At 57.4% G+C, this 20,987-nt stretch overlaps 1 protein-coding gene across 1 annotated transcript in view; it reads right to left on the bottom strand.

Moving 5' to 3' along the window:
• SLIT1 (slit guidance ligand 1) overlaps positions 1–20,987 on the bottom strand; it is a 65,182-nt gene that overhangs the window by 18,518 nt on the left and 25,677 nt on the right. The gene's annotated exons all lie outside the window — the stretch shown is intronic.

Consider the following 20,987-nt stretch of genomic DNA (forward strand, 5'->3'; position numbering starts at 1 on the left):
GGAGCCTGCCCTGCACTTTAGAGGGCACAAATAAGCGGGTCATTAATTACTTCATCACTATACAGCACCGTCTGTGTAATCACCTGCTCTGCAACGCTGGGGCATGCTAGGCCAGTGCCAGTTCTGTGTTGCAGGGCTTGCAGCAGGTCAGATCCTCCACCATACCTGGGCTGGCTTTGAATGACCATGATAGCCAAAAATCTCACTGCAAGTAGGGTCTGAGTGGACTGGCTCAGCTCACTCCATCCCTGGGGGGACCTGCCTATTGTATCTGTGCCCCACGGCTCCCATGCAGCTATTCCCTCTCCCACCCCAAGGGCCAGGAGTTCCTCTGAGCTTGGCAGGCTCCTGCATTGCCTGCTCCCAGCCCCATGCCAGTGCAGCCCTGCTCCAGCCACCCACGGGGCAGGAGAACATGTCCACAGCTCCCTCCTGGCACAGGGAAACTGAGGCATGATGTGGCATTTGTCCTATGCAGCAAGTCCCTGGGGGAATGAGGAGCAAGACCAGGGCATCCTGCACTGATTAAGCACTCCCCAGCATTACACAGGTCACGCAGACACCCCCATCCCCACCCGAAGAGGTGGTTTGGGGTGTCCCTGGGTGCCAGCATTTCGCACTCATTGCTTACCAGCTATGCTTCCACATAACGGAGCCTGTTCACTACTGATATCCCAGAGCAGTTGGGCTGGGTCAGGATGGAGGCACAGCATCCACGCTGCTCCCTGGGCCCTCATTTCCCCCAGAAAACAGGCTCGGCATAACCCACAAGCTGCTTGCAAGAGACCTAGAGATCTCCAGATTGGGACTTCACCTTGGCCAAAAGCTTCACTGCTGCAATGGGGAATGTTCCCAGAGGGAAGCACCAGCATCTCTGGCACAGCTGCAGGAGGAGAAGGAAAACCCAGGGACAGTGGGCTCCCCCAGCGCTCCAGCGGGATGCCCAGCCACCACAGAGCTGCCGTAGGGCACTGGAGTGATGCCCCACGCAGCGTGCAGGGAGCAGGGGAGCTGGTGCATCCGTCTGGGTCGCTCCTGAGGAACCAAAGGCAGCCGGCAAAGCACCCTTGCTGGGGCAGGGGAAGGGAGATGCCGGCCCTGGAAGGGCCCAGCTCCCCTGCGAGCAGCCGGGCGCGCAGGCGGCGCAGTTTCACCGCTACCCGCGCGGCGGCACTGCCAGGCTGCCCGGCCCGGGCTGCTGCGCTCCTGCGCTGCCTGCGCTGCCTGCTCCGCCTGCGCTGCCTGCTCCGCCTGCGCTGCCTGCTCCGCCTGCTCCGCCTGCGCTGCCTGCTCCGCCTGCTCCGCCTGCGCTGCCTGCGCTGCCTGCTCCGCCTGCGCTGCCTGCGCTGCCTGCTCCGCACGGCCCGGCCCAGCCTGCCCCGGCCCCCCACAGGGCTCTGGGACGAGCCGCCCTGAAGGGATCAGGGTCACCTCGCACTCTCCAAAGGGGAAGGAGCTGACACCTGCCACAAGCTCTGACACCCCAGCACCCCTTCAGATGCAGACACCTTCTCCCCATCCTCTGCTGGGGACACAATGAGCCCGGGGACCCCCAGGAATTGCACTGACCTTTCAGAAAAACGCAGCATTGCCCTAAATCCCCTTTTCCCTTTGGGCTCCTAGAAGACAGAATGCCCTAGAAAACCCTCCAGAAACCCCCAAATGAAGTTCACTGCTCTTGCTAGCAATGCATCCAACGCATCGCACTCCCCCCAGCAGCTGCCTGTCCTCCAACATTAAACTGGTCACAGCAGGGCCAAGCATGGGAGCGCCCGCCATGCCTCAGTGCTCTGCACCCCCCGCTCCAGCTCTGGCGATGCCTGCCCAGGCAGACCCTGCCCGCAGCTTTTTTGCTTCCCCCATGGAACTTTGCTCGTGTTTCTCCGCTCACAGCACATGGGAGTCCCAGCGCACCCGGGGAGTAAATCCAGGCGTCTGTCTGCAAGCTGCTCACTTACAGCTCGTGAAGGAAACACTGCTAGAAGGTTGCAACTGACTTTGCAAGGCTTCTCCCCTTCACAGCTTTTCATGACAGTCACCAATGAAGTGCTGCCATTTGGGGTACTGAAGCCAAGAGGGACAGACGCTGGATGCGAGGGTTTCAGCAAGGCCCTGGTGCTGGGCTTACATTGCCGGCACAGTTACACAGCTGACGGCACCAGGACAAACACATGCTTTGCCTGCGGGATCCTCAGGCCCGGCGTTGGAACAAGGCACGGCCCCTTCCCTCCTGGTGTTTCATAGCTCCCAGCTATGTTTGCTTTACACTTTGGCGCCGAAGAAACAGCAGATGGCACGGCTTCTCCTCGCTCCACCGCGTGGCTTACGGCACCCTCGGCGGCTGCGCCGGTGCCACCTCGCACCCCGCCAAATACAAGCATGTCACTGCCATCGCATGTGGCATGCCAGCTTGCAGTGGTGATCGCAAGCACTGACAGGTCTGACAGCCCTGCTGGGAACCAGCCGGCGGACAGGCACAGAAAGAGGAAGGGGAAAGCAAGCAGCCCCTGCCCTGTTGTCACAACCGTCCTTTCTGCCTTTTCTAGTTTCACTTCCAGGTATTTTCCTAAAGCTCCAAGTTTAGGGGTTCCTGGTTATTGAAGCCAGGGGATGCCCAAGCAGCTGGCCCATCCACAGTGCCATGTCCTCCCATCCCTGTGCTGTGGGAACGCAGCCGCTGGAGTTTCTCCCTGCACGGCCCAGGGTACAGAGGGCTCTGGTAGTCCTGGGGGTGCAAAGGGGGAAGGATGACAAGGGGTGAGCAGATGATGGGGGAAACACACAGCTTCCACCCTGCAAGTACCAGAGGATAGACATCTGTGCTTGGGCAGACCCTCCGTGGTGGCATGCATGCCCAAACGGGAAGCTCTCAGCAGCCTGTCTGCAAAGCAGAACCCCCACTTGCTCCCAGGAACCCTCTGCATTTCCATTGCTTCTTGGCCCAGCCGCATCCCAGACCCCTTTTGTCCCCAGGCTCACCTCCCACAGAGGTTTCCAACCCAGCAGTTGCCTGTTAATTAGCAGCAGCCAGCTCCAGCCCACAGCTGAGCAACGGGGAGAAGGAAGGCACCCACTTTCCTTCCATGTCCCCTAAAAGCCTGATGACTGGGCTATGTCCACACAATTCCCTCCCTGGCTAGGCAGTGTGGTGGATGGCAGTGGTTAGGGATTGGGATTTTGGAGACGTCCCTGCTCCGATCTTATACCTTGCTACCCTGCCCCACTGTGTGCATGATCGTTGTTGGGTCCCACACCTGGGTCACAACAACCCCACTACAAGCTGGGGGAAGGGTGGCTGGGAAGTTGCTGGGCAGAAAAGGACGTGGGCGAGCTGGCTGACAACCAACTGAATGTAAGCCAGCACCATGACCAGATGGCCAAGGCGGCCAACAGCATCCTGGCCTGTATCCTAAACAGTGTGGCCAGCAGCACTAGGGCAGTGATTGTCCCCCTCTACAAGACAGACATCGAGACGCTGAAGCGTGTCCAGAGGAGGGCAATGAAGTGAAGGGTCTGGAGCACAAGTCCTGTGAGGAGTGGCTGAGGGATCTGGGGCTCTTTAGCCTGGAGAAAAGGAGACTCAGGGGGGACCTTATCGCTCTCTACAGCTACCTGACAGGGGCTGCAGGCAGGGGGGGGTCGGTCTCTTCTCCCAGATAACAAGTGACGGCACAAGAGGAAACGGCCTCAAGCTGCACCAGGGGAGGTTTAGATTGGATAGTAACAAAAACTTCTTCATGGAAAGGGTGGTGAAGCACTGGAACAGGCTGCCCACGGAGGTGGTGGAATCATCATCCCTGGAGGTGTTTAAAAACACATAGACGTGGAGCTTAGCGACATGTTTTAGTGGTGAGCTTGGCAGTCCCAGGTTAATGGTTGGACTCGATGATCTTAAAGGTCTTTACCAGCCTAAATGATTCTACGATTCTGCGTTTCTATATCTGTGGCGAGTCTGGAGGTGCCCCCGGTGCTGGCTCTGCTGGCAGCCAGCAGCCCTTGCCCCAGCGCCACCGGCCCTGGGGAGCCTCGGCCAGGAGCCAGGCGCGGGGGCTCGGCTCCCTTGGGCTGGCAGGGGCTCGGCAGCGGGAGCCAACCCCCCAGCACGCCGCCCTGCCCAGCGCTTAGCGGGGCGACCGAGCAAAACTGTTCGACATGGCTTCCCAGTGGGGAGCCCACTCAGGCAAACAAACCCCGGCAGCCTTAATCTCCCCGGCAAGAGCCCGGCGGGCGGCCGGAGGGAGGGGGCCACGGCGGGCTGCGGCGGCCGGGCAGGGAGGCCGGGGCTATTACCACGCTCTCATTCTTTCGGCTAATCCTGACTTCACACTTTAACCTGATTGAGCCTTGTTTGGCGAGCCGGCTCCTCACACGCCGTGTGAGGGGATTAGGGCCGGACACAGCGGGGAGGTAATTGCTTCCCAGTGTTGCTGGCCCCGCATCCCCAAGTCCCCCACCGCCTGCCAAGAGCGCTGGGGCGGCCTGGCAGCCCTCCGGCACAGCGCGCCCCTCGCCAGGCGGCCAGCTTGGCAGCACCTGCCGGGGCTGGCTCTGCTCTCGCTGCGCAGGGACGTCTCACCCAGCGTCGGCAGCCATCAGGGCACCTCGTCCAGGCGAAAGCTGCAGCCCATGTGGTGTCCCAGCCGCGCCAGCGAGGGCTGCTGCAGCACACAGTGGCAGGCCAGTGGCTTTCCACCCAGCAGCATCTGCGTGCCCAGCACCGGGTGCCGGCGGGTGAAGCACAGGGGGTTGCTCCCACCTTTTAATTAGTTTCCTACCCGGTTTCCATGCTGCAAACTCCTTAGCACCTGGAGGTCTGCCGGACCCCCTCCCAGTCACTAGGACAGATCAAAGGCATTGAGCCCCCAGCTGCTGCCAGGCCGCTGCTCCCACATTGAAAATGCATGGCAGGTCCCGCTCAGAGGCCGGGTGCCTCCCTCAGCAGCAACTCTCCACCCGCGCTAGGACCAGCTGCTGCAGGTACCAGCTCAGCCACAGCAACCGTCCACCGAGTCTCAAGCAGGCAAGGCAGTGCCCTTGCAACCAAAGCCACGCAGCCCTGGGCAGCACCGTTGTTTCAGGCTGGGATAGCTGCTCCCTGGATCGCAGCCTCACTGACGCTGTGCCAGAGGAGGCTGTGCCAGGGTGCAGCCAGCACTTCCCGAAGCAAAAGGGCCAGCCAGGGACTAACCAGCAAGGACCACAGCACCAGCAGCTATTAAGCAGCCCACACGTAGGGGTTGTCCCAGCACAGCTGCCCAGGGCAGAGGGATGGGCAGAGCTGACGGCTGTTCACACACCACCTCCACTGCTTGATAGGTGACAATGGCAAAGGGACAGAAAGACTCCCGCATTACCCAAGATTGATACACTAATGAGCACTCACATTAGTGGTCAACAGCCCACAGTCCCCCCCAGGGTTTTGTGCTGGTGTTTCTCAGTGCAGGGGAGGAGCAGCTGCACCCACTGTTTGTGCAGCGTCAGCACCCACAGCCCCGTGCTGGAGGAAACAAGCATCACCCACGTGTCCCAGCTGTATGATCCACTTGAGGTGATGGACACAAGTCCACAGTGATGCAAGGACCCAGCGCCCAAGGAGGGGTGGTCCTGAAGGGAAGCTGCTTGCCACAGGTTGGGGGCAGCTGCCCCACTGCTGCATCAGTAGGATGCTGGGGTAATGAGGCAGGATTTTGTCTGCCATGTTACCTGTCCCCATCCCCAGCACTGGCTTGAGTGGGGTCCTGCAGCTCCATCTCAAGTTCAGGCTCCCGTGGCGTGCCCCCAGCATTATGTCAGGCTGTTTGATTTTTAATGGGCTCCATTGGCCCAGCTGCCAGCACACTCCATCCTGGCCAAGGGGGATGAGGCAGACCTCCCACCTCCTGCACCTCTGCGTCACTCCACCATCCCCAAGGTCACTGGGAGCCTGCATGCTGCCTGCTGCTGTCTGCTACCCACTGTGACCACAGCCCCCAGGGCTGATGGTGTTTGCGCAAGACAAGGTGGGTTTGCACGGATGCAAACAAACCAGAGTGCAGCATGGTGGGCTCAGCATGAGACCCTGACACTCAGGAAAGTGATGGTGGGGTCTCTGGAAGTGGCACCTTGGAAGGAGCCAGAAAGAGAAAAGGGACGGGATGGAACAGGGTCCAAAGCAGCACAGTGAGGGGGAAAAGGAACATTATTCACTGCTTTTCACGACACCAGAGCAAGGGATGACCAGCGCAATCACAAAGGCAGGCTTAAAATCACAGCTAAAAATGACTCCTTCAAATCAGGTGTGGTTAGTCCATGGGACTTCCAGCCACAATCAGCTCAAAAGGGAAATGAATAGAAGCGCAGACATGCACCTGCAATGCCATGCTGTCGCAAGGAGTACCTGCAGGTGGATGCTCGGGAGCTGGCTTCTGCTGCCAGACCAGCTGGGCAAACCTCTGGTAGTCACCACACTGCCCAGTGCAGGCTGCCAGCCACGGCCGATGGCTCAGCTGCTGCTCAGCTGGCAAGGACCGTCACCCACCGGGGATGTCAGCCTGGGGTCAGCCCGATGTCAGCACCCCCTGCCCAGCCAGGGCAGGGTGCCAGGGTCCCCGCTCCATTCTCTGCCTGCCACTCTCGTCCCTGCCCCTCTTGATAAGGGGGTACAGCAAGTCGGGGGGGGCTGCTCCTGCAGTGGTTCAAGGGTGAACAGCTGGTTGCTGCAAAGAGCATCGCAGGCTGGGCGGTACAGCACAGCCCTCCCCGCTGGCAGCCGGAGCGAGCGCTTCATCAGGCAGCCCCAGCCACCAACAATTACGTGCTGAGTAAATCGATGGGATATAATTGGACTATTAAGATCTCATTATCTTCCTGGCTCCGGGTGCCGCAGCCCACAGCATGCTGGGGGAGACCGCAACCTGCAGCCACAGAAACTGCCTCCCAACCCAGACAGCCTTGATGGGCACTGAGGACAGGGGTGCACAAAACAGGGATGGTACAGCCAGAGGGGACAAGGATGGTGGCAGCAACCTATATTCAGCACAGGAGACATCTCTGTGGCACAGTGAAGTGCTGTGCAAAGGCAGGGAGATGTCCCTACAGCAGCCCTAGAGATGAGGAGATCCAGGTATCCTTCTAGCCACCACAGCAGCCTGAAAGCCACCACCGGCCTCTCGTGCCCTGTGCAGGGCTCATTGCTCCTGGGTGACATGAGGAGTTTGGCCTCTAAATGCGCTTTCATGTGTGCCTCTACCCCAGCCAGCTGGAAAGCGGGGCTCACGTCCCCACCTGCAGTTGCAGGGTCCCTGTGCTCTGAGTCACACAGGCTGCCTGGTCCTGGGGGACCCCTCCCTTGCACAAGGGCCATATACCTGTTGTGTCCATCACCTGCTTACATACCACCTATGGAGGGGGTGATGTAATTCCTGGCTGTGGGATGGTGCTCCTGAAGGGACCAGGGTCCTCAGCACCTCTTGACAGGCAGGATGATACACCAGGTCACATCCACTGAGATCCAAGCAACAATAAACAATCACTTCCCTTAAGACAGTGTCCCTATTCCCACCTGAGTTTTTCGCACAAGCATTTCTTATTATCTCAGCACTAGTGAAAGCAATGGATCAAAGCTCATCCTTGCCAAGCCCACATATATATATATAAGGACAAAACAATCCTTTGCTGCAGCAAGGCAGCACACTGCTAGGCATCATGATGTGCTGAGTGCCTCACACCATAGACCTCAGCGACATGAGCTCAACCAACAAATTCTGCCTGTCCACCACATACACACAGCAAAGAGCAAAAATGAACACTGCCAGACCAGGGAACAAAGCTTCACACTGCTCCCCTGCCAGGAAAGGCTTACCAAAGCGCTGTGCTGACCCCAGGCTTTGGCCCCAGCCCCTTCCCTCCCAGGAGATGCAGATGCTTCCCAAAACATTAAAGCTGGAGAGGTTTGTTGCTTGGACAGCCAAGTAGATCATGTGTAAAATGCAACATATGCTCATGGCAACAGTTAGCAAGAAGAGTCCCAGCCCCAGCGTGGTGGTGCTGATTTAGCAAAACATTTCAGGGCACACATAAATCTCGGTGGCTTCAAAGGGACGCTGCTGACCTACGCCATGACCCAGGCTGCTGTCCTTACTGGAGCACCAGCAACTGACAACAGCTGGTATCACCCAGCAGTGCCATCACAGTGCCTGCTTATGCTGAGGGTGTGCATTGGGGATGCCGAGGTGCGTGGGTGAGTGCACACACGCTGGGCGACACCAGCGGCCCTGTGTTTGGGCACAGGGTAAGTCAGGGACATGTGGCGTCCGTTGTGAGTGGAATGATGTGCACAGGGAAGGCATTTGCACGGGCTGGCCTTTGCCGAGCAGCTCTCTGCACAGGGCAGCACCTGTGTGGTGACTCCAGTCCAGCTCCAGCAAGGAGCGGCTCCTGCGTGGGCTATGCTGCAAAGCCAGAGCTGCGGGACACAGCCTCTGCGGGAAGGGGGATGCTATGGGAACAACGGGAGCTGGCCAAGGAAAAGAGAGGAAGGTGGGAGGGAGGGGGAATAAAGCATCTGCCACCCACCTTACAGTCTCTACAGAGATTGAAACAACTTAAAAGCAGACGCTTTAATGGAAACACAAGTAAAATAACAAGCTGCAAACCCTGCACGCTGGTCACAGCCCCCTCCCCACACTGTCCCTTTGTTCCTGCAACCTCATTATCTGCAGGAAGGGGAGCCAATGTGAGGCCAAGGCATCACCAGCAGCTGTCCATCATCCCAAAATGCTTTAAGACAGCCACAGCACCCACTGTGCCCAGCACCCCACGGTTTGGCAGAGGACAAGGTGGGCAGGCGGTGCCCTGCAGCACACGCTCAGGAGCAGCCAACCTGCCACTGTCTGCAAAGGGACCTGCTGTGTGGCTGACACGTCCCTCATGGCTCCCACTGACTGCTGGATGAGGGCTTGTCCTCTCCAGCAAGCATCTGGCTGGACGCTGGGTATTAAAACTGCACCTGCCTGGCTCACAGCCTCTGTATCCCACTGCCACTGGAAACTGGGGCACCCAGCCTGCAGCCCTTTGGCCTCCTGCTTGTCTCCATCCCTGCTTTTCATCACCCCCCAGTCCCCTCTGCCCTGGTGTTCAGCAAGCTTGTTCTCCTTCCTCCTTTCATGTTTTTGCTTCTGCCTCATCCTCTAGTAGCAGAAAATCCCTGCAAAACCCCCCACCAAAATGCATTTTGTTTCCAGCTCTCACGCTACCCTCCAGCCTGTGCACCTACCTGCTTCACATTTGCATCACCTGGCTGATTTCCAGCACTGAGTTGGTTGCAGAGGGAAACCGCTGCCCACAGCAGAGCACTCCAGTGCTCACAGATCCAGCAGGTCCCAGGACGACTGGCAAATCAGGGTACTGCAGCCCAGCAGCTCCAGAGCTTGGGGCAGAGCAAGCTGAAAGTGGCAGTGGGGATTTGCAGAACCACAAGTGGGTCTACCTCTGGCAGACAGCAGCGTGCCACAGCAAGACCCTCCCGTGCAGCCGCATGATGGTTAGGACAAGGTCAATCCCCCTCACCCCACCATGACCCCACGCACAGAGGGACCTGCTGGGTGACAGCGCTGTACCATGCTAGGAGAGGTGCCAGGCTCCAGTCCTGAGCGCTGGGAAGCCTCCAGCATGTGAGCGTGTGCTCCCTGCCTGGCAGCTCACACGCAGGGAGATACCCTGAACTCCATGCAGCAACACTCATCCAAGGTGTAAATGAAAAAGCAAATAGCATTTCTGGTGAGCCAGCCCCGAGCCCTGTGGGGAGCTGGCTGCAGCTCTCGTTAGCAGGCTCATCCCCTGGGTCTGCGGCACTGCTGAGCTCAGAGCTAATTGACTCCCAGGCTCTGAGGCTTTTAATTGCTAATAAGTGTGAAGCCAGCCCGGCCGGCCCTTCTGGATTCCTCCGAGGTGTGAATGAGCCTGAGCCAAGCTGAGAATTGCATCCCGGCTGTCCCAGATCTGGTGCAGGCTGGTGAGCCAAGGAACGATGCTGTAGATATGTGATGCTGCTCCTCAGCTTTGCAGGTTCTGGGATAGCAACTCTAAACCCCGGTCCTAACCTTGGGCAGGGCTAAAGCAAGCTCCCTCTGACCTGGAAGATGATCTGAAAGCAATACTGAACCTTGCAGGACCCAGTTGGAGTTACTTGGCAAGATGCCCTGGCATGATCAAGGGTCCTCCATGCTCCTCGTGCTCAGCACTGGCACTAAGATGGGCAAAACTCTTGCCCCAGCAGTGGCTGCATCTCATAGCCCGGATTCCTGAAAGCACCTGGGAGTGACCACAGAGCCAGTGGTGGGATGCAAGGCAGGAGATGCATCACAGGGTGAAAAGCATCAGCCCCCAGTGGCAGCCAGGATGGAGTCAATGGGAAATCTCAAATCCAGCCCACAAGCTGGAAAAAGAGATGTGATTTTACACAGGGCTGGTAGGAAACAGCCCTGATAGAAGAGTCCAACAGGAAAGGAGGGTGGGAAACAGGGCAGAGCAAATGCAAGGCTGTGAGAGTGCCCAAGCATGGGAACCAAGAACAGGGGCTCACAGCAAGAAAACCCAACAGGCTAATAAAGAAACTCCATCCCATGTGGCACATACCAAAGTAGGATAAAGACTGCTGGCAGGCCAGCAAAGCCTTGCCACAAGGTTGGGCCCAAGCTGGGGCTGCCCCTGCCCCAGTAATGTCGTTCCCAAAAGGGGTTTGGAAGAGCAGCACTCAGTCACAGCCATGCTACAGGGGACAGGGAGCTTCACCCCAGCCCACAGGGCTTCCCTTCAGAGAGCAGCTCTTTGAAGAGTCCCTGGCTACACGTGGAGTCTGGGGCAGTCTCTGCCTGCACGCAGCTAGTACAGCTGCAGCATCACCACACACCCCCAGCACCCCCCAACCCCAGTCATAAAACTTAGCTGCCCACGGACCTTGCCTGTACTGGAGATCAACAGCTCCTCCTTGTTTCGGGGAGGCAGAAATGAGTTGCCAGAGGCACATCTGGGTGCTCCTCCTGCTTTTCCCTGATCCATGCATGGATGGAGCCTCGGAGGAGCAGCGAGCCTGGCAGCAGCACCTGACTGCAAGGCACAGACCAGGGAGCCCTGGTGCCAAGCCTGGGGGGGCCTCATGCAGAGACCTTCAGCCTCCATATTAAAGCTCAAGTGATGGAGCAGCCCCACATCCCTTTGCAAGGTGCCCCAAGGTTAATTATCTCCGAGGTTAACAATACACCTCCTGCCTCTGCTCCAAACATCTCACTTCAGATGGGGACACCAGCTCTGTGGCTCCAAGAGCCTGTGGCTCCCTGTGCCTTGCAGACATGCCTGAATACCTGCAAGTCCACATCTCCTGCCACAGCCCAGCTGAGCTGGGAAGGGGAGGCTGTGCGTTTCCCAGGAAGCAGCTACAGTCACAGGTGTTTTCAGGAAGGCTGAGCATCCCACTGCCGCTGCCCATGCTACACCAAAGCACGCAGCTCATGTGGATCCCTAAGAAGAAATACGCACGCCAGAGGCAGCTTATCTCCGCGCCCCTCTCCCACGCGATGCTCTTCCATTTAAAACTTAGCTCGAGGCCAGTTGGCATTGCAGTGGGGATTCCTGCTAAGGGGAGAGCCAGGGTGCGGCCACAGAGGGGATGGGACCCTGCACCCCAGCTGTCTCAGGGGGTCACTCCTCCCAGCTCCAAGGTTGCCGCTGGCCAGGGCTGGATCTGCCAACGTTGCAGCCAGCCTCCAGTGTGGCTGCTCGGGTGGCCTGGCACCGCTTGGCATGGCTGTGGCTCGTGCTCTAGGACCTGGGGAGAGGAGCCGCTGAGGCTGATTACCTCTGCCAGAGCAGGCCTGGCAGGTTTATTTTTAACAGTTCTGATTGAAGCCGGTTTCCTGCTGACATTTACACTCCTTCATCATTATCAGCTCCCCAGCTTCCAGCCGCCAAGATTAAAGTGGGGATGAAATCTCCTGAACAGTGGGGTCCTGGCTGCAAACCCCACAGAGGAGGAGAGACCCACATCGGTGCAGCTAGACAGATATCAGCCCCCTCAGAGGGAGGTGGGTGGCTGGGGAGCCCCATCCTACAGCAGGGACGTTGCAGGCTGGGACCCCGCCATGGGATGCAGCAGGGACCACCTTGGGGGAGACCAGGGAGGGATATGTGTCACCTGTTGCTGGCATGTGTTCAAGGACATGGCAGCCTAGCCGGGCTACAGGTGCAGCTTTAGGTGCTGGTGCTCCCAGAGACACCCATGCTCCTGGGAGTGCCCCAGCCGTGACCAGCTCCAGGGTTTGCTACTCCAAGCCACGGCTGCTGGCCTGGGAGAGCAGAAGGATAAGCAGCCAACCCCTGGCTGCACGCATGTGCCCATGCCAGCACCCCTCAGGCCCCGACACTGGGCACAGGGCAGGGCTCAGATACCCGGTGCAGTTCTCTGCAATGGGAGAGGTGAGCAGGGGCTGTGCAGCACAGCCTGGCCCCTGTCCTCCTTCCCACATTGCCATAAACCTTGATTTTCAAGTCGGGCGATGCAACATGGAGCCAGCAGCAAGGCTCCCAGCATGGCCAGAGCTAGGCACTCAGATCTGAAAACCTCTTTTTTTCCCTAAGAAACAGTCAAATTCCAACACGTGGGCTAAAAATACACCCAGTCTGCCTGGGACTCTGCCCGCTCTTACATCTCTTGGATGATTCATATTTTGTCAGATCGCAGCTCAGTTTTGAGATCAGAAATACCATGTTTGGAAGACAAGCATGTCACAAGCCCAGGAAGGTGTCTGAGCCCTGAGGGAGGTGGCTGGAGACCTGACCGTGGTCCAGCTGGGACCGTGAGCTGGGCATGGACCCTGCCATGGGGAATGGCTGTCCCTCATCCCACAGAGGTGTAAAGCCCAGCAGCAGCCCTGAACAGGTACATGTGCTCCAAGGCCAGACTACTAGCATCAACCCCACTGCATCCCAGAGCAGCTCCAAAATGGGGCGGGTGCATGCACAGGAGCTTGCCTCCAGCTGTTACTTAATTACCTTTACAGGTATGAAATCAGCAATAAATAATTAGACAGCCCTGTTCCCGCCTAAGACACCAAAATCTGCCTCCTAATTAAGTATTATAGGGATTTAAAAGCATTTCTGACAATATGTATGTAAAATACTGCAAATTAGCTGTCTCCCCCACTGAAATCCTGACTGGAAATAATGCAAGGTCCTGGCTGGGCAGAAATCTGGGACATCTTTTCAAGTAAATTGGGAGAAGGGCCCATTCTTCTGGCAAAAAGGTTTTTTTTCTGAGGGTTTAAAATTCCTGTAGCACAAAGGAGGCAGCCCAGAAATGCCTCTGCCGGTCCCACTACCCCATGAGCCACACAAGCCCCCCAGCAAAGGCAGTTGGATCTAAGAGTGCTCCCGCTTAGTTAAGTAAACATAAATGCAAATTGTCGGTGAGACTAGAGATGAGATCCCAGGCACTGCGGCTTGGAGGAGAGCAGGCCCTTCCTCATATTATCAGCCCATCCACCCGCAGAGGGGGGAGCAGGAGCGGGTAGCTGCTCCATGCCAGAATCAAGGCTCTCCAAGAGCCAATTTCCACCCGACTGCAGCACATTTGATGCCTTGTGAAGTCAAGTTCACACACACTGTCTCGCCTCTGCCTCGCACACAGAAGGGGCTGGATCCTCCCCCCGCACACACAGCCCCAGCTCCGGCTGAGCATGCGAGCATCCTGCAGCACTCTGGGATCCAGCGCCAGATGAACCATCCCCATTGCACTCCACCCAGAAAGCACCTGGAGAGAGAAGGGCTTGGGTTTGGTCTCACCCTCATGTGTCAGCTCTAAATGACGCCAAAGCACCACTGCCTTGCTTTGCCCGCTGCACGGAAAGCTCCTGTGCCTTCATCTTCAACACCGGCTCGGTGTAAGGCCAATTCAGCATTGAGGTGGAGCTGTGGGGACCATGGGATGGGGCACAGGAGGGCTGCAGCATCCCTCACCATAACCTGCAGGCAGGAGCCCAGCCTGATGCAGCTCGTATCTGCTCTGGTGCTAGATTCTTCCCCTAAAAGCAATGCAAAGAGCAGGCAGTTTGCAAGGGAAAAGGCTGGGAGCAAAGGCAGGGAACACCACCACTGGGTAATTACCTGCAAACTTAACTTGGCTTGCAAGTGGGAGCTGCAGTGCCAGGCTTTGAACGAGGTTGTTTCATGTGCCTGGTGCTCCTGCCGCTCTCCACACCTCCCATCAGACACCAGAGAGGGGATGAGGACAGAGGGAGCATTTGAAATTCACACTTCAAAGTTGATATCAGAGTGGCCTGGCCTGTATATGCTGCAAGTCAGGGAGCGGGAGGGTGAGCAGGGAGACGAGGGCTCACGCTCCCAGAGCCTTTAATGGTGGGATCAATTGCCTGCTCAGGGATGCTCTGCTGCAGCAGGAGTGAGCAGCCATACTAAGCCCCTTCCTTGCTACAGCTCTCATGCTGCAGCTTGTACTCAGGTGTAACGCTGTCTGACGCAGGAGCACCCTCAGACCAGGGGCTCTCTGCACGCTGCAGCACTACTTGGGAGCATCTCCTGTTATGCCTGTACACACTGTAGCACACACATTGCAACCCATGGCCCACTGCATCACGTCCACACAGCCACCAGCGTGCAGACACACCGCGCACACGCAGACACCCTGCACACACGTGTGCTCTCTTAATCACTTCTTAATTCTCACTTTCAAGCCTTTGCCTCAGCAGTGTCATTTTTCACCCACCCTTGCACCAGCACACCTGGAAGAGTAGCACCTCCGGGAGCAGTAAAGGGTGACACACAGCCCCTCCAGGAGTCCAGCCCATCTTCTGGGGCTTATGAAAAGACCAGCACAATGCTCTACCCAGAAATGCTTCCCTGGGCACACAACCCAAGGACTACTCCAGGGAGGTTGGGCAGAAAGACAGAAACTGGAGGCTAGGAACAATTTTGCTACTGCAGTGTGCAATTAAAACCAATATCCAAACCATTCAAGCCAGACAGAAAGGGACAGTGGCCATGTCAATGCCAAGGAACAGCATGAGGCATCTGCCTCCCCCCAGCAGTGCTCACAAGCGTCCCACACCTCCACCTTCCCGGGGAGACCCAGTAAGGGAGCCACTGAGGTGAATGGCTCATGGGAACCCTCCCAGTCCCATAGCCACTACTGGGAGCCATGAATGGGGCAGGAGGTGGGGAGCAGTGCTGCCTGAGTGGCCCCCAGCCATGGGGTGCAGGGGCAGGAGCTCTTCTGCCTCCCAGGCACTCTGCATCTTCAGAAATAACGGGACATCCTGTATGCCTAGAGTCTAGGACACCAGATTCGGACACGTTTTGGGGAAAGCAACACATGATGGTGCGCGGCAGGTCTGGGCAGCCCCTTCCTGGGCAGGGGTGGTGTTGCTGGAGTACTCTGTGCAGGGAAGGAGGGTGCCTCATCCCAGCCATGCTTGACTCAGACTCTCACTGTCCCTGGGGAGCGTGCAGTGCCCCAATGCCTTGTCACCCAGCCCAGGGATGCAGATGTATAGCCCCAGATTGGGCCAAGCTCTGCACGCTAACTCCCTGGCTCTCCTGATAATGTTCTCTCTGCAAAATATGGTGGGATTGAGGGTCTAAGTACCTCAAAGCCAGACACTGAACGGGCTTAAAGAGGCACCCTGATTTTAATCAGACTGCCCAAGCCACTGATGACAAGATCTCCCTGAGCCATCTGCACCCTCCCGCTGGCATCCCATACTCTTGCAAAGCACAGCTGAATCTGAGACCCATCAGAGGTGGCAGAGTCAGGGGCTTTTCGGGACAGGCTCTTGCCTCCATAGCTCAGGGGATGGATGCGCCGAGTTCAGCTCCTAGCCCTAAGCCAGGGAACAGACCCCCTTCCAGGGCTGCCACCTGCTTTCCAGGGACTCAGCAGACTCATCCCTCTTTTCCAGGGACAAATTAGGACACAGGGACAGTGCGCATCAGTGGCCATAAAGCCAAAGACCGAGGACCACTCTCCCTCCTCCAGCCCCTGGAGACCTCCTGAGCCCCCCAGCTCTGCCAGCTGAAAGGCTCTCCCAGGCCAAACCCCATCTGCTCACTGGAGTCACGGTGTCTGCGGGGCCAGGCAATACCTGCCCCTTCCCCACCAAGGCACCGTGTGGTGGGCAGCCGACCTGCGGAGCTGGGACATCCCCACTCACCTCCGTGACCCGCAGGCAGCTGCCTGAGCGAGCATCCCCCAGCTCGCGGGCGGCTGCAGGCAGCACGGGGCTGGGGATGGAGGGCAGCTGCCCACCTCCCCCAGGGAAGGCAGCGGGCAGCCAGGAGGGGACAGACGCCAGCCAGACCCATGCCGAGAGGAGCCGCGGTGCACAAAGGCAGCCTGGTGCCGGCCACATGCTGCTAAGGGCTGGCACGGTCAGCTGGTGGATGGGCCCGGCAGGAATGGGTCCCACTGCCGATTTTGCCCACGGAGAAGACGGTTTGCAGCAGCACCCGCCCCACCAGGCTGCAAACAGCCTCTCCCCCTCATTATTCTTTCACCGCAAGACCTATCTTATACCTTATCAATAATTCACAGGTACAAACGATAACGTTCGCTGTCATGGTCCGGGAGCCACATGTTCTGGCGAGGGGGAAGGGGCCGGTTGCGATCGCTATTGTTAATGCCTGCGGAGAGGGCGGGGGAGGGGGGGGGGCGGGGAGGATAAATATTTAACACTGTGTCTCCGAGCAAATGTCCATGACCGAGGGCTGAACATGGGTTTTACACAGAGCTGCTCCTGCCCTTGAGAGGGTCATTAGCATGTTAAAAGCCATCAGAGTGGGGCTGATGGAAGGGCTCTGCCAGAGGGACCCAGCCAGCGGTCTGCCCAGGGCTGGCGGGGATGGGAGGAGGCTTTTTGCTGCTGCAGGAACATGACGATCTCTATCCTGCCCAAATTTCCCCTTTCCCGAGCACAAAGGCTGCGCTCTCGGCCACCCGGCGAGGAGCATCCCCAGCTCTGCCCACTGCCACATTGTGGGGCATGGGGGACCGGGCACCTGGGGGTATCGCGGGGCTAGTGGGTGGCCGGGCCAGTTCATTGTGCAGAGGAATTACAAAGGGAATATAAAGAGCCACACACCGCATTTTGTGTGAGCTTCCTCTCCCGGGCAGCCCGGGCCTTTCTTTTGCCGTGTTGAGGGTAAGCTTTCTGTGTAAATCCCTGGGGTGCAGGGTGGAGAATAGGTGTCTTTGTGAAAGAGGCTGGAAAAAAAAAGGGGGGGAAAAAAAAAGAAGTGAAAGCACAAAACCCAGGCCCAGCAGTGGCAGGCTGCAAGGACAGGAGCACAAAGATTCCCAGAGCATGTAAAGACATTCCTACAACTGGGGGATCAGGGGTCAGCAGGCTGCAAGGGCGCACGAGCGTTTGCACACACCACCCCATTCATGGGGGCATCGATGGCTCCCTGCAGCATCCCACTGCTCTGCACGCGTTGTCCCCAAAGGTGCAGCTGAGGTGGGACCTTCCCAGAGCCATGTCCCCAGCTACAGCCAACTGTTGACTTCACACTCTCCCAGGCACAATTTCAGGGGACTGGCAGCCAGAAAAACCCTGTGGCGGACAACCCGGCAGCGCTCCATTTTGGCCTCGCTGTCACAGTCACTAGTGGTATCTCTCTGCAGAGAGATGCGAGCAGGAGAGCAGCAGATCCTGCCCAGCTCTGCAGAGATGGGGGCACTGAGGGAAGAGCAGTTGCGATGGGGAAGGGAGTGGCGTAGGGGAGAGACAGTATCTTCAACCATTGCCACTATTTGCCCTGTGAACTCCAAGCCAGAGCCCTTCAAAGCTCAGCCAGCACCTAACCAGGCAAGGTACTCTGTAGCTCATAAAATCAAAGCAAAGCTGTCTTTCCCTTTTACCACCCTAGTAAAATATAACTCTGCCTAAGATGCTCAGACAGGATTGCAGTGCAGGGGTCGGGAAGGTCATGCAGTTGAGCATCCCCCAGGGAGAGTGTGGGAAGACCGGCGCCAGTGGATCTCCCCCACCCCAGCTGAGAGCAGCAGGGGAAGCCTGGGAGCCACTGCCCAGCTGCAGCAGCCCTGTCCCCACCAGCAGACGTACCTGCTTAGACATCACTTCACATCACCCTGGATGGCAAAGAGCCTCCACAGCTGGCTTTGCTCTGCCAGCCTCACAGAACAGGGATTCTTGGGGCTCTGCGAGCAATTAAGGTCCTGCCCTGGGATGGAGGTGCTGGATTGATGCCCCCAGTGCTCAAGAGAGATAGCAGATGAGGTGCCATCCATCACCCAGAAAGGAACACTTTATCACAGAGACACCTCTGCACGCCTTGCCCAGAACAGAATCCTCCCTGGGATTCCTGCTCCAATCCTGTCTCTTCCTGGTTTTGCCACCGGGGAAAGAAGTACAGTCTCTTTTGTAACTTTAAAGGACATCCAATTCACCTCTTCCCAGCTGAGTGTTCAGTGCTTAACTGCTCCCCATGGTGAAAAAGCCAAATTTAATTCTAGTCTGAATTTGTCTGGTTTCAGCCTCCAGCTATTGAATGATTTTATTCTTTTCCTCTTTTTCTTTTTTTTTTTTTTTAAACAAAATTAATGAGGTGCCTACAACCAGGCTTCTCCCCATGCAGGTATGCAGAGACGGGGATGAAATTCCCTCCTAACCTCCTCTTGCATACACTAAATAGGCGGAGTGTTTTAATTCTTTTCACTGGAAGGCAGGTTTTCCAACCTCCAATTATCCTGCACTTCCTCTCTAAGCGCTTTCTAATTTCCCAACATCTCTCTAAACCGTGGGCCCTGAAGCAGAAACAATGCTCAGCAGAGGCCTCCCCACTGCCCCCCAAAAGAGCAGCCCCCCAGCCCCCCATACCCAGAGCTGCTCTGCTCATCCATCACTCCCCAAGCTGCAGCACTGGAAGCCCGCATCCCAAAGCAGGCTGCCACAACAGCTGCTAAGTCCTTTTCAGTGTAACTGCGTCCCCAGACACTGTTCCCTATCTTGTAGCTGTGACCTACATTTTTTTTTTTCCCAGCTGTGTGACCTTGCACGAGGTTGCTTTCCTGTACAGGTGTTTCAGGTGGAGCATCCTGCTGGAGCAGCATCCCACCCGTAGCACCAGCCCTGCTCCTTTCACCTATCAGTTTGTGTTTCCTTCCAAACCAAGCTCCGCGATGGTGCAGGCAGTTTCTTACCTAACTAGATCACCTACACTGCCCAGCTCACCGCATACCCTTCACTGGTGCAGGGCAGAAGGAGGAGGCAACAAGAGGCTAGAAGACTCAGGGGGTGGTCAGCAAAAGTCAGTATTGCCACTGAAGATCCCAAGACCACCGCGGCTCTGCAGAGATGGTTCATCACCATCAGACCCCCACTGCACCCTGCCAGAAAGGTGACAGCTGCAATTCCCCCAGGAAGTCTACCAGTGAAGCACATTGTCAGAAATACTACACTGATTTTTGCAGAATATTAATGTTTTCATTGCAATATCCTCCAGGCAAGAGTAAAATGACTTGCAGAAGTCTCAGTATATCATGTCAGCACAGTCACTGCTTATCAACCCAATTTGTCAGCTCATCAAAAAAAATGATATCAGGTTTGTTTGACGAGAGCAATTTTCCATGTGGATTGGCATTAATTATCCTTTAATTCCTCCCTGATTGCTGCTCGTATTGTTATTGTAGCGGGGATCGGTGTCAAGCTGGAGGCAGAGCAGCCTGCTGCTACCAGGGTGGAGGCATCATAGGGATGCTTTACCATTGCTTGCTATGCCTCAGCCCAACCAGTGTAGCGGGGGTTAATGACCTCGCTGTCACTCTTGAGGTGGAAAAGTGACTGATGCATAGAAAGTGTCACCTCCCTCCCTACTCAGCCCAGGTCCTGGCCAGGGGCAGTTGCTAAGAGACAGGACTGGGATGGAGGGAGTGAAGAAGGATGGGAGAGATGGAGAGTATGCTTTGCTGGATGCAACTGAGGCCAGATCCTGCCCCGGGGAGTGGGGCGCTTGCAAAGGCTCCTGGCATCCTCATGGGTCCCACGCTTTGTTCAGCAACTCCTGGCCCATAAAACCATGTAAGCAGCTGAAGAGGCTCGAAGCAGCCCAGCCCAGATGGGCAGGCAGTGGCAAAGGAGCTTGCAGCGCTGGGCTCATGCCACCAGCACAGCACACAGGAGCTTCCTGCGGGGTGGCCATGAGTCCTCTCCAGCCACATGCTTTCAATTCCCCAAGGCACAGAAGCGTGCCTGGTGTGCAGATGCAGTGGCAGGCAGAGGGGCAGGCAACCCTGGCAGCACACCCGCCGAGCCCCAGGCCACTGTAGCTAGTGCCCAGCACAGGCTGACCCTCCAGCTCGTCACCCAAGTGGCTTTGCCCACCCCTGCCATGCCAGGGCACCTCCTGCCCCAAGGAGCAGGCTCAGACCACGGCAGGGACCTCACACCACCTGGGTGAAGACCTGGATTTGTGCAACCACCCCTGCCAGGGATGGGGACCTGCCTGCCCCCCCAGCCCCTTTCTTTAGGCAAGAGGCAGCCCTGGCCTCAGGCACAGGCTGGGGTAGCCCCTGGAGAAGCCAATATTTGCTTTCTCTCCGGTTAACCCTCAGGCTGAGGAATGAGGGGTCACCACCTGTGCAGCTTCCCGGGGAGGCAGTTGTGTGCGGAGGGACATGGGGACATCCCCTTTCAGTCACGCTATTTATTTTCTCAATATTTGTGTAAGGAAATGAGAGTCGGGGGGAATGTGGGGCTAAGGATGGGCTGGGAGGGCTGGCAGACAGTGTCAGCCAAGGGTCAGCGGGTGAGGAAGGTCAGCCAGTGCTTCCCAACAGTCCTGCACACCCCCCTGCCACACTGCACAGACTCTTCTCAGCCTCCTCCTTCTGCCACAACCCTTCTGGATCAGGAGCAGTGCCGAAGGCTTCCTCTCCAGTGCTTTGCCTCATCGCCCAGCTTGGTCATTTGCTTGGATGTGGC

Source organism: Falco cherrug, chromosome 9 (assembly GCF_023634085.1).
Source record: "Falco cherrug isolate bFalChe1 chromosome 9, bFalChe1.pri, whole genome shotgun sequence".
In the NCBI taxonomy this organism is placed as follows: Eukaryota; Metazoa; Chordata; class Aves; order Falconiformes; family Falconidae; genus Falco; species Falco cherrug.